This window comes from Heterodontus francisci, chromosome 28, assembly GCF_036365525.1.
Source record: "Heterodontus francisci isolate sHetFra1 chromosome 28, sHetFra1.hap1, whole genome shotgun sequence".
Taxonomy (NCBI): Eukaryota; Metazoa; Chordata; class Chondrichthyes; order Heterodontiformes; family Heterodontidae; genus Heterodontus; species Heterodontus francisci.
The window spans coordinates 60,114,475-60,128,423 of record NC_090398.1 but is presented as its reverse complement, the minus strand read 5'-3'; positions in this window follow the sequence as shown (position 1 = coordinate 60,128,423).

Here is a 13,949-nt window from a genome sequence, read left to right as displayed (position 1 = left end):
GATGATGTTGGCGCTGCAAAATGCTCGAGTATCTGACCGCTGAAATCCTCGAGCTGGCCGGTAACGTGGCCCGGGACAAAAAGAAGACCCGCATCATCCCCAGACACCTGCAGCTGGCCGTCCGCAACAACGAGGAGCTCATCAAGCTGCTGGGAGACGTGATCATCGCTCAGGGCGGGGTGCTGCCTAATATCCAGGCCTTGCTGCTGCCCAAGAAAACCAGCACTCAGAGCTCCCAGAAAAAGTAAAGCGGCCGAAATGACATCTAATAAACCAAAGGCTCTTTTCAGAGCCACCCACAGTCTCTGTGAAAGGGCTGGTTACTGTCAGGAGGGAGTCAGTGATGGAGTTATTGTAACAGTGGATTGACCTGTTGCACATCTGTCCAGCTGTGTTTTCATTTCGCTCTGTTTCTCTGCTCACACATCTCCCCCTCTAGTTAATTGCAGAACTGAACTACAGGGTGTCAGAATCAACAATTCCCAGGATTGGGGGTGAGATTGTGCTGAGCAGCAATGAGCCTCCAGTAATGCTGCTTTCTAAATTCCAGATCAGCTCTCAGTCCAACAGGCCTTTCGTATTTTAAATATCACAACAGAGCTGAGCGGGGGTGAGTGCAGCCTCAGCTGCACCGAGTCTCAGGGGCTCTCACGACCCCAGTCAGAGCCACCAGGCCTGGCGGACGTGCAGCGAGGACCCCGGGGGAGGGAGGGTGCACCTTTAAAGTGATGGTGCAGCACCTCCCCCATCCTCGCCGCCACTTCCCGGTTTCTTCTCCCATTTACCTCAACATTAAGAAGACGCTTTTGCTCTGGACTACACTGGTTATAAAGTAAGACCCAACTTTGTCTCTGAAAGTGATGAATAGCAGCAACAACAGCAGAATCCAACCCCTGCAGTTACATGTGAACTTTCTGATGTTGCAGCAGATTGAATGACTGAGTGAATCCCTTCCCACACACATGGCAGGGGAACGGCCTCTTCCCAGAGTGAGTGTGTTGGTGTTTCAGCAGATCATTACTGCTTTTAAAGCTCTTCTCACAGTCAGGACATTAAAAAGGTCTCTGATCAGTGTGAACAAGTTGATGTTCAGTGAGGTTGGATGACTGAATGAACCCCTTCCGACACACGGAGCAGGTGAATGATCTCTCCCCAGTGTGAACTCACTGGTGTTTCAGCAGGTTGACTCTGGCTGGGTTCACTTCTACACTCACTGGCTCCTCTCTCTCTCTTCCCCTGAAGGTGCTGATTCTGACTGTATGTACCTGCTCTCTCCCCCTCCGACCCTCCCTGTCCAATGTAGTATCTCCCAGTTTTGGTGATGTGCTCTCCCTGACCTGTCTCCATTTCTCCTTCTTATACAGACTTGCCCTGACTGTCACTATTTCATAGAATCATACAGCACAGAAGGAGGCCAATCGGTCTTTTGTGCCTGTGCTGAATCTGTGAAAAAATTGATGCAATTAGTCCAACCCCCTGACTATTTCCCCATAGTCCTGGAGAAATTCACTTTGAAATATTTGTCCAATTCCTTTATGAAAGTTATAATTGAATCTGTTTCCAGCACCCTGTCAGACAATTCATTCCAAATCCGAATCAGTTACTGGGTAAAAAGATCTCTCCTCACCTCCCCTTGACATTTTTGGCCAACAATCCCAGCTTCACCACCCTGTCCAGAGAACTGAAACCCCTCATCTCTGGTATCATTCTCGTAAATCTCCTCTGAACTGTCTCAAAAGCTTTGATGTCCTTTCTGAAACCTGGTGCCCAGAACTGGACACATTACTGTAGCTGAGATCGAGGCAGCGACGCCCACATCCCACGAACGGATAAAAAAAGCTTCCTGCCAAATCCCCAATTCTTATCCATTTACAGACGCTCCTTGCCCAGTCCCCAAATCTTATTCATTTAGAGACGCTCCCTGCTCAATCCCCAATTCCTATCCATTCACAGACGCTCTCTGACCAGTTGACCTTGCTGGCGGGCAGTTTCGGGAAGCCTCACAGGGAAAAGCTTCACCGCCACCCGCAGGGACACAAACGGGATTGTTCCATCCTATTGTGGCCTTGACGCCCTGCTCCAGCTGTGTGCACCCGCTACGGGCGCGGTCTCCCTGCACTTTGTGAATATTCCGCTCCAGCTGCAGATGGAGCTCAGCCACTACCGCGCCTGCTCCTTATCAGAGACAAGGCAAATTCTGGAGCGCAGAGCATTCTGGGTACCACAACTGTCATTAATGCCAATCTCTGACATGATAATCAGGTTTTATTTCCTACATTTCATTTCCTGGTATGTTAGTGCGTGTTTTCTTTTGTACCTGTCAGTGCCTGGGAGGAGAGAGTCAGCTTCACTTTGTAGCCGTGAATTTCTGGTGTGAGAATGTGGGTTTTTACTCTGTATGTTTCAGTTTTTGGTTTGTGACTGTTTCTGCTATTGCTATGTGAGTTAACTTTGTGGAAAGAGATGCAGTGGTTTTTGTCGATGTTCATCCCAAGCAGCTCTATAACACAGGAGTCTGTGCTCTACGGGCTATTCCCAGGGACGCACACCGAGACAAACATCAACTGCTGCTGGAGGACTATCAATTCGGTGAAAGACGCCCTTTGGTCTGCCCGAAACTTGCTGGTCTTCCAGCGAAAAGAGTTGTCCACCACCAAATGTTGCAGACTGGCACACTCCAAGGTCCAGGACTACGTGCTGAGGGACGCACTAAAGCTTGGGGCAGCCGCAGCAAAGGCTCAATGGGGAAAGACCACATTGGAAGGTCCCCCCACCAAGCTGAACTGAGGGGCTGGATCCATGGGAAATCCCTCGAACTGTATCGGAGAAATTTTGTGTAAATGTAAAAATGTATATGGCATGACAATGAAATGGAAGGGTTGTGAGGCAACTCATGATTATATTGAAGGAGACTGATCACCTTTGCACTGTTTGTATTTTTTGACTTGATGCTGTTTTAAACTGTTTGGGAATGTAATTTTTACAGATTTTTGTGAATAAAGTATATTTTGGAAATAAAAAAAATGTGAGTTTCACCACATATCTTTCAACAACTTGTATGTGAACATCAGCTTTTGTCCAGATCTATCAGTTTCTGATATAGAGTCATAGAGTTATACAGCACAGAAACAGGCCCTTCAGCCTATTGTGTCTGTGCTGGCCATCAAGCACCTAACTATTCTAATACCATTTTCCAGTATTTGGCCCGTAGCCTTGTATGCTATAGCATTTCAAGTGCTCATCTAAATACTTCTTAAATGTTGTGAGGGTTCCGGCCTCTACCACCTCTTCAGGGAGTGCGTTCCAGATTCCAACCACCCTCTGGGTGAAATTTTTTTCCTCAAATCCCATCTAAACCTCCTGCCCCTTACCTTAAATCTATGCCACCTGGCTATTGACCCCTCCACTAAGGTAAAATGTTTCTTCCTATCTAACCCATCAATGCCCCTCATAATTTTGTAAACCTCAATCTTATCTCCCCTCAACCTTCTCTGCTCTAAGGAAAACAATGCTAGCCTTTTCAGTCTCTCTTCATAGCTGAAATGCTCCAGCCCAGGCAACATCCTGGTGACTCTCTTCTGCACCCTCTCCAGTGCAATCACATCCTTCCTATAGTGTGGTGCCCAGAACAGTGCACAGTACTCCAGCTGTGGCCTAACTAGCATTTTATACAGCTCCGTCATAACCTCCCTGCTCTTATATTCTCTGCCTCGGACGATCTATATTGGCCTGTAATCTAAGGCTTTCCTCCTCACTATTTACGACACCAGCAATTTTCGTGTCATGTGTGAGAAAGGGTTTGATTCTATCCCTATCAGTATCCGTTACATGCATGTGTTTTTAATCTGCACCCCCTCTATTTTATTCTCTGTACTTGTCAGCCTCTTGTAGGTGAGTCTGTGTTTTGCTCTTTATCTCTCAGTCTTCGAAGTATGAGCCTGGGTTTGCACCTAATTTTCTTTGTACCTTGCAGGATGGATATTGAAGAGAGGTTTTTACACATTAACTGCCAAATCCTGATAAGTGATTTTTGGGTTTCACACAGTATCTGTCAGTTTCTTGTCTAGGACTGTTGGTTTTACTCTGTCCCTGGCATTTGCTGGTTTGTTAGTGTGGGGTTTGCACTGTACCTGTCAGTTTCTCATCTGTGAGTGTTGGTTTCACTTTGTATAGAATCATAGATCACAGAATACTTACAGCACAAAAGGAGGGATTCAGCTCATCGTGCTTGTGCTGCCTCTCTGCACAAGCAACTCAGCTCATGCCACATCCTCATGTATTCAATGAAAACCTGATTTTTTTTCCACTTCAGATAATTATCATATATCCTTTTGAAAGCTATGGTTGAATCTTCCTCCGTCACACTCTCAGGCAGTACATATCAGATCTTAACCATTTGCTGCATAAAAAAGGTTTTTCCTCATGTTGCCTTTGGTTCTTTTCCCATTCACCTTAAATCGGTGTCCTCTGCTGGCTCAGCCATGAGTAATATTTCCCGTTGCTTTCTCAGCACTGATGGATTGTGAGGTGGGAGACAGCTAGAAGTCCCACTGAGCCGCACTGACTCCCAGCTGAAAAAGAAATGAGATAAAGTTCAATCTTTCACAGCGAGATGCTGCAGAGAGTTATAGAACACAGAACATGACAACGCAGTACAGGCCCTTCAGCCCTCGATGTTGCACTGACCTGTGAAACCATCTGACCTACACTATTCCATTTTCATCCATATGTCTATCCAATGACCACTTAAATGCCCTTAAAGTTGGCGAGTCTACTACTGTTGCAGGCAGGGCGTTCCACGCCCCTACTACTCTCTGTGTGAAGAAACTACCTCTGACATCTGTCCTATATCTATCACCCCTCAACTTAAAGCTATGTCCCCTCGTGTTTGCCATCACCATCTGAGGAAAAAGGCTCTCACTGTCCACCCCTCTGATTATCTTATATGTCTCTATTAAGTCACCTCTTCTCCTCCTTCTCTCTAACGAAAACAACCTCAAGTCCCTCAGCCTTTCCTCGTAATACCTTACCTCCATACCAGGCAACATCCTAGTAAATCTCCTCTGCACCTTTTCCAAAGCTTCCACATCCTTCCGATAATGCGGTGACCAGAACTGCACGCAATACTCCAGGTGCGGCCGCACCAGAGTCCTGTACAGCTGCAGCATGACCTCGTGGCTCCGAAACTCGATCCCCCTACTAATAAAAGCTAACACACCATATGCCTTCTTAACAGCTCTATTAACCTGGGTGGCAACTTTCAGGGATTTATGTACCTGGACACCAAGATCTCTCTGCTCATCTACACTACCAAGAATCTTCCCATTAGCCCAGTATTCTGCAATCCTGTTACTCCTTCCGAAGTGAATCACCTCACACTTTTCCGCATTAAACTCCATTTGCCATCTCTCAGCCCAGCTCTGCAGCCTATCTATGTCCCTCTGTAACCTACAACATCCTTCGGCACTATCCACAACTCCACCGACCTTCGTGTCATCCGCAAATTTACTAACCCACCCTTCTACACCCTCATCCAGGTCATTTATAAAAATGACAAACAGCAGTGGCCCCAAAACAGATCCTTGCGGTACACCACTAGTAACTAAACTCCAGGATGAACATTTCCCATCAACCACCACCCTCTGTCTTCTTTCAGCTAGCCAATTTCTGATCCAAAGCACTAATTCAACTTCAATCCCATACATCCGTATTTTCTGCAATAGCCTACCGTGGGGAACTTTATCAAACGCCTTACTGAAATCCATATAGACCACATACACGGCTTTACCCTCATCCACCTGTTTGGTCACCTTGTCAAAAAACTCAATAAGATTTGTGAGGCACGACCTACCCTTCACAAAACCGTGCTGACTATCTCTAATGAACTTATTCTTTTCAAGATGATTATAAATCCTATCTCTTATAACCTTTTCCAACATTTTACCCACAACCGAAGTAAGGCTCACAGGTCTATAATTACCAGGGCTGTCTCTACTCCCCTTCTTGAACAAGGGGACAACATTTGCTATCCTCCAGTCTTCCGGCACTATTCCTGTCGACAATGACGACATAAAAATCAAGGACAAAGGCTCTGCAATCTCCTCCCTGGCTTCCCAGAGAATCCTAGGATAAATCCCATCTGGCCCAGGGGACTTATCTATTTTCACACTTTCCAAAATTGCTAACACCTCCTCCTTGTGAACCTCAATCCCATCTAGCCCAGTAGTCTGTATCTCAGTATTCTCCTCGACAACATTTTCTTTCTCCACAGTAAATACTGACGAAAAATATTCATTTAACACTTCCCCTATCTCTTCCGATTCCACACACAACTTCCCACTACTATCCTTGTTTGGCCCTAACCTATCTCTAGTTATTCTTTTATTCCTGATATACCTATAGAAAGCCTTAGGGTTTTCTTTGATCCTATCCGCCAATGACTTCTCGTGTCCTCTCCTTGCTCTTCTTATATCTCCCTTTAGATCCTTCCTGGCTAGCTTGTAACTCTCAAGCGCCCTAACTGAGCCTTCACGTCTCATCCTAACATAAGCCTTCTTCTTCCTCTTGACAAGCTCTTCAACTTCTTTAGTAAACCACAGCTCCCTCGCTCGACAACTTCCTCCCTGCCTGACAGGTACATACTTATCAAGGACACGCAGTAGCTGCTCCTTGAATAAGCTCCACATTTCGATTGTGCCCATCCCCTGCAGTTTCCTTCCCCATCCTACGCATCCTAAATCTGGCCTAATCGCATCATAATTTCCTTTCCCCCAGCTATAATTCTTGCCCTGCTGTATATGCCTGTCCCTGCCCATCGCAAAGGTAAATCTAACCGAATTGTGATCACTATCACCAAAGTGCTCACCAACTTCTACATCTAACACCTGGCCGGGTTCATTACCCAGTACCAAATCCAATGTGGCATCGCCCCTGGTTGGCCTGTCTACATACTGTGTCAGAAAACCCTCCTGCGCACACTGGACAAAAACAGACCCATCTAAAGTACTCGAACTATAGTATTTCCAGTCAATATTTGGAAAGTTAAAGTCCCCCATAACCACTACCCTGTTACTCTCGCTCCTGTCAAGAATCATCTTTGCTATCCTTTCCTCTACATCTCTGGAACTATTTGGAGGTCTATAGAAAACTCCCAACAGGGTGACCTCACCTCTCCTGTTTCTAACCTCGGCCCAGACTACCTCTGTAGACGAGTCCTCAAACGTCCTTTCTGCCGCTGTAATACGTTCCTTGATTAACAATGCCACCCCCCCCCTCCTTTTACCCTCTTCTCTGTTCTTAGTGAAACATCTAAATCCCGGAACCCGCAACATCCATTCCTGTCCCTGCTCGACCCATGTCTCTGAAATGGCCACTACATCGAGATCCCAGGTACCAACCCATGCTGCAAACTCACCCACCTTATTCCGGATGCTCCTGGCGTTGAAGTAGACACATTTTAAACCAAGCTCTTGCTTGCCAGTGCCCTCTTGTGTCCTTATAACCTTATCTCTGCCCTCACTACTCTCAACATCCTGCACACTGGAACTACAATTTAGGTTCCCATCCCCCTGCTGAATTAGTTTAAACTCCCCCGAAGAGCACTAGCAAATCTCCCCCCCAGGATATTGGTACCCCTCTGGTTCAGGTGAAGACCATCCTGTTTGTAGAGGTCCCACCTACCCCAGAAAGAGCCCCAATTATCCAGGAAACCAAACTCCTCCCTCCTACACCATCCCTGCAGCCACGTGTTCAACTCCTCTCTCTCCCTATTCCTCACTTCGCTAGCACGTGGCACGGGCAACAACCCAGAGATAACAACTCTGTTTGTTCTCGCTCGAAGCTTCCACCCTAGCTCCCTGAATTTCTGCCTTAAATCCCCATCTGTCTTCCTACCTATGTCGTTGGTGCCTATGTGTACCACGACTTGCGGCTGCTCCCCCTCCCCCTTGAGGATCCCAAAACACGATCAGAGACATCACGTACCCTGGCACCTGGGAGGCAACACACCAACCGTGAGTCTCTCTCGTTCCCACAAAACCTCCTATCTGTTCCCCGAACTATGGAGTCCCCAATGACTAATGCTCTGCTCCTCTTACCCCTTCCCTTCTGAGCAACAGGGACATACTCTGCGCCAGAGACCTGTATCCCATTGCCTACCCCTGATAAGTCGTCTCCCCCAACAGTATCCAAAACGGTATACCTGTTGAGGGAAACGGCCACAGGGGATCCCTGCACTGCCTGCTGGTTCCCTCTCCTTCCCCTGACAGTAACCCATCTACCTTCTTCTTTTACCTGAGGTGTGACTGCCTCCCGATAACTCCTCTCAATAATCCCCTCCGCCTCCCGAATGATCCGAAGTTCCTCCAGCTCCAGCTCCAGTTCCCTAACGCGGTCCTCGAGGAGCTGGAGCTGGGTGCACTTCCTGCAGATGCAGTCAGCAGGGACACCCTTGGCGACCCTTACCTCCCACATTCTGCAGGAGGAACATTCAACTGCCTTACCCTCCATTCCCACTATTCTAAATACCCAAGTTTTTAACCAATCACACGATAAAACAAGAAGAGAAATTGAAAAAGCCTTACCTTACCTACACACAACCGAGTCCTTTTTTTGGTAAGAGGAGGAGGGCGGGTGGGAGACACTACAAGAGTAGTGTCTCGGGTTCAGAAACAGCTCAAATATATAGGTTTCTACTTACCCAGCAGTCCCTGCTCCACCGAAACTCCCGATGAAATTGACTTCCCAGCTGTTCACTCCTCGCTCGCAATGCCTGTGCTCCTGGAAAAGCTGCACAACGAAAAGGTAAGAGAATTTACACAGCCCAAATCTATAGGTTTCTACTTACCCAGCAGTCCCTGCTCCACCGAAACTCCCGATGAAATTGACTTCCCAGCTGTTCACTCCTCGCTCGCAATGCCTGTGCTCCTGGAAAAGCTGCACAACGAAAAGGTAAGAGAATTTACACAGCCCAACTCTATAGGTTTCTACTTACCCAGCAGTCCCTGCTCCACCGAAACTCCCGATGAAATTGACTTCCCAGCTGTTCACTCCTCGCTCGCAATGCCTGTGCTCCTGGAAAAGCTGCACAACGAAAAGGTAAGAGAATTTACACAGCCCAAATATATAGGTTTCTACTTACCCAGCAGTCCCTGCTCCACCGAAACTCCCGATGAAATTGACTTCCCAGCTGTTCACTCTTCGCTCGCAATGCCTGTGCTCCTGGAAAAGCTGCACAACGAAAAGGTAAGAGAATTTGCACAGCCCAAATCTATAGGTTTCTACTTACCCAGCAGTCCCTGCTCCACCGAAACTCCCGATGAAATTGACTTCCCAGCTGTTCACTCCTCGCTCGCAATGCCTGTGCTCCTGGAAAAGCTGCACAACGAAAAGGTAAGAGAATTTACACAGCCCAAATATATAGGTTTCTTCTTACCCAGCAGTCCCTGCTCCACCGAAACTCCCGATGAAATTGACTTCCCAGCTGTTCACTCCTCGCTCGCAATGCCTGTGTTCCTGGAAAAGCTGCACAACGAAAAGGTAAGAGAATTTACACAGCCCAAATATATAGGTTTCTACTTACCCAGCAGTCCCTGCTCCACCGAAACTCCCGATGAAATTGACTTCCCAGCTGTTCACTCCTCGCTCGCAATGCCTGTGCTCCTGGAAAAGCTGCACAACGAAAAGGTAAGAGAATTTACACAGCCCAAATATATAGGTTTCTACTTACCCAGCAGTCCCTGCTCCACCGAAACTCCCGATGAAATTGACTTCCCAGCTGTTCACTCCTCGCTCGCAATGCCTGTGTTCCTGGAAAAGCTGCACAACGAAAAGGTAAGAGAATTTACACAGCCCAAATATATAGGTTTCTACTTACCCAGCAGTCCCTGCTCCGCCGAAACTCCCGATGAAATTGACTTCCCAGCTGTTCACTCCTCGCTCGCGAGAGTCCCGAATGAAAGAGAGCGTTTCTCATACTGTTGTTGAATTTCATTTCAAACACTCCTTGTACTCTCTGCTAATGAAGCCTAAAAAATGGAAAAACTAAATGGCGCTCAAACTCACAACCCTAAGATTAAAAGTCCCATGATCGACAGACTGAAGTGAATATGTCACTTCTACTGTACCTCTGTTTGGATGGATGCAACTGTATGCTCCAATGCAAGGGCAGCTTTCAAATCCTCTCATGGGTCCACACATCAGACTCGGTTCCATGTTCTAAACTCAAGCAAAGGAAATCTGCTCACTTCCAAAACTATCAGCAAATTGAAGCTGATTACGATCAACATCATCAGAGGTCAGAACTACCTGGTGAAAGAAGACACCCTGAAGAAGGATCCACAATTATTCAAAGGCATCGACAAAGTGAAAAACAAGAAAATTGATGAGTCAATCCAAACTAAACAGAAACACTGAAGAATTCCATTCCAGACCAGAACACAATTAGAGGCATTTTTTGTATTCAAAGCTGGGCATTAGTATTTAATAGTTGATATATAATTTTGAATATATTTGAATTTCTTTATTCATTTGGCACTGCTGAACATGAAGCAGTCTTAAATCATTTAATTTTTTTTTGTAAAATCTGACTTACCAGATTAAAATATTAGATCAAGGGAGAAATTTCAAAGATTACTGGACCAGTAATCCAGAGGCCTGGACTCAAGATCCAGTGACAGCCAGGACGTCAAGGCGGGAAACACTCCGCACTAGTCTGCAGTGAGCGATTCCATCGAAGGTAGAGCACAATCTCTTTAATATAAGAATGTATATTTTATAATAATTAATCACTCAAGACCTTCCTGGTCTCTGCATCTCAGCTGCTCTCTGGATAAACTTGCAGAAAGTATTTCAACCTGTAAAGCAGGAGTCTAGGGAATGTATAATGATATTTTCTTGCCTTCGGGCAATATTTTAATCAATACAGTGTGAGACAACCTGTCTGGGCACAACTCCATGAGTTTCTCTTTAACTAGTGACCTCACAATCACTAACTTCCATGGTAACAATCTTCAGCTCATCACCTCCGGTACGTAGCTCTAATCTTAATGTACATTTAAACAACCTTTCAAGTCCAGTTACAGTTTTTGTTGCCTTACCTGCACAAGCTTAAAAAGTGAAAAACGGAACCAAGTTTAACTGAACATTCTGGTGGTCAGTTCGGGCACGGGGAAAAAATGAAAGGACTCGGACCAGGTCGGATGTGGTGCTGTCAGGCTTGGGTCGGGTTTCATTTGCTGACCCGAGCAGGCCTTCAGTTACTGTTGCAACCTTATATTCCCACTTGACAATCTGTATATTTTGTTCATTTCAATTTTGTCGACAAGCTCTTTGAATCCAGTTCCCCGGTCCTCAAGCAGGCTCAGTTTGGAAATCGATTCCGCTTTCTGGAAGGCTGAAAGCAATCGATGACCTTAAACTAAAAATGGCAACAGAGAATGGCTCGTCTGGGATTTGAACCCAGGACCTCCCACATATTAATCACTTATATACCCAAAGCGAGAATCATACCCCTAAACCAACGAGCCACCATCAGCCGATCATGCATTTTTTTCAGATCAAAACAATATCCTACAAAGCTGAAATAAAAACAGAAAGTGCTGGAAATACTCAGCACATCTGACAGCATCTGTGGAGAGAGAAACAGAGTTAACATTTCAGGGTTTTCACCTTTTGTTTGAGCCATCTTTTCAGACTGCTTCTGTCCATCCAATCTCACTTTTTACTCTATCCACATTATAAGGGTGGTGCAGTGGTGAGCACTGTAGCTTCACAACTTCAGTGACCCTGATTCAGTTCTGTATACTGCCTGTGTGGAGTTTGCAAGTTGTTTATGTGGGCTTCCACAAGGTACTCTGGTTTCCTCCCACAACGAAAGACTTGTGGGTTGATAGATAAATTGACTGTTGTAAATTGGCCCCAGGGTAGGTGATAGGAGAAATATGGGGATGTGGTAGGGAATTCTGGGTTAACATAGGATTAGTATAAATGGGTGGTTGATGGTCAGTGCAGACTCAGTGGGCCAAAGGGCCTATATCAGTGCTGTATATCTCTATAACCATTCTCTAAGAAAATGCATTTTTCATGAATTCCTCATTTCTTTTATTAACGACAATTTTATATTTCCGGCCCCTGCTTCATACGATACCACAAGTGGAATCATGTTTCCATCAACCCGATCAAACCCCTTCACTATTTCCTCATATTGCAATGTTTCTTTAACCCTGACAGACTGTGGAGTTTCTGCTGCTTGATTGCAGTTCTTGCTTCCCGCCAGTAGATGTCACCTCACTCCAATATAGTGAAGTTTACAAATCTGAGAGAGACACAACAGGAAATAATTGTTGACATTATAGTGAATGTGTGGGATTTAGAAATACTAGGAGTGGAGACGATTTATTATTGAATTTGTCAAACCAAACATATGTTATAATGTTGTGTTAAATCTGTCACTCTGATGTCTTGATTCTGAGAGTGACATAGACTCATCGAGTCATTGGGTCATTTGTGGTATAGAAGGAGGCCATTTGCCCCATCGAGTACAGGCCAGCTCTCCATGGAGCGATCCAGTCAGTCCCACTTGTCTGCTCGATCCCCCTAGCCCTGTAAATTTATTTCCTTCAAATGCCCATCGAAATTCCTTTTGTAACCAACGATTGTCTCCACTTCCTCCGCCCTCGGGGGCAGCGAGTTACAGATCATTACCAATCACTGTGTAAAAAAGCTCTTCCGCACATTCCCCCTGCATCTCTTGTCCAAAACCTTCAATCTGAATCCCCTAGTCCTTGTACCAATATTAATGGGAACAATTTTTCTTTGCCAACTTATCTAAAACTGTCATAGCCTTCGACACCTCTATCAATTCTCCCCTCAATCTCCTTTGATACAGGCAGAAAAAACCCTGTTTTTCTAACCTAAACTTGAAACTAAAACCCTCCATCCCTGGAACTATTCTGGTAAATATTCTCTGCATCCTCTCAAGAATCCGCACATCCTTTCTAAAGATTGGTGAGCAGATCTGAATGCAACACTCCAATTGGGGCCTAACCCGAGTTCAGCATAACAACCCTGCTTTTGTACTCAATGTCTCTATTTATAAAGCCCAAGATCCCACATGCTTTGCTAACCACTCTCGCAATATGTCTTGCCAACTTCAAAGAATGATGGACATGTACTCCAGGTCCCTCTATTCCAGCACACTCTTCAGAACTGTAGATTTGAGGATATATTGCCTCTACCTATTTCTTCTGCTAAAATGCATCACCTCACACTTGTCACTATTAAATTCCATCTGCCACCTGTCTGCCCATCCTACTAGCCGATAACTATCCTGTTTCAGGTAGTTCATATCATCCTCACTGTTTGCCACTCCTCCAAGTTTGGTGTCATCGGCATATTTTGAGATTCTGCTCGATATTCCAAGATCCAAGTCATTTATCTGTAGCAAAAAAAAGCAATGGTTCTAGCACTGACCCTTGGGGAACACCACTGTCGACTATCCTCCGGTCTGACCAAGAACCATTTCATATGACTCGCTGTTTTCTGTCCTTAAAACAATTTCCTATCCAAATGGACACTGACCCTCCTAATCCATGAACCTCAATTTTGTTAACCACCCTTTTATGTGGTACTTCATAAAATGCTTTTGTAAAATCCATATAAACAACATCCACTGCATTCCCTTCATCAACTTTCTCAGATAGTTTATCAAACAATGCAGTTAGATTCATCAAGCATGAACTTTCATTTATAAATCCATGCCCACTCTCCTTAATTAACTCAAACCTCTCCAAATAACTTGATTTTTTCCCTGACCTGTTGGTCTTGTGCTGATAGCAAGCTCACCACAGAGCATGTATTTGGCAATGTGACTGTCATTCATTTGGCCCAGTCAACAGAGCCGCCTCTGACTCAAAAGGGCAAACATGCTGTGGATCCCTGCACGCTGGTGT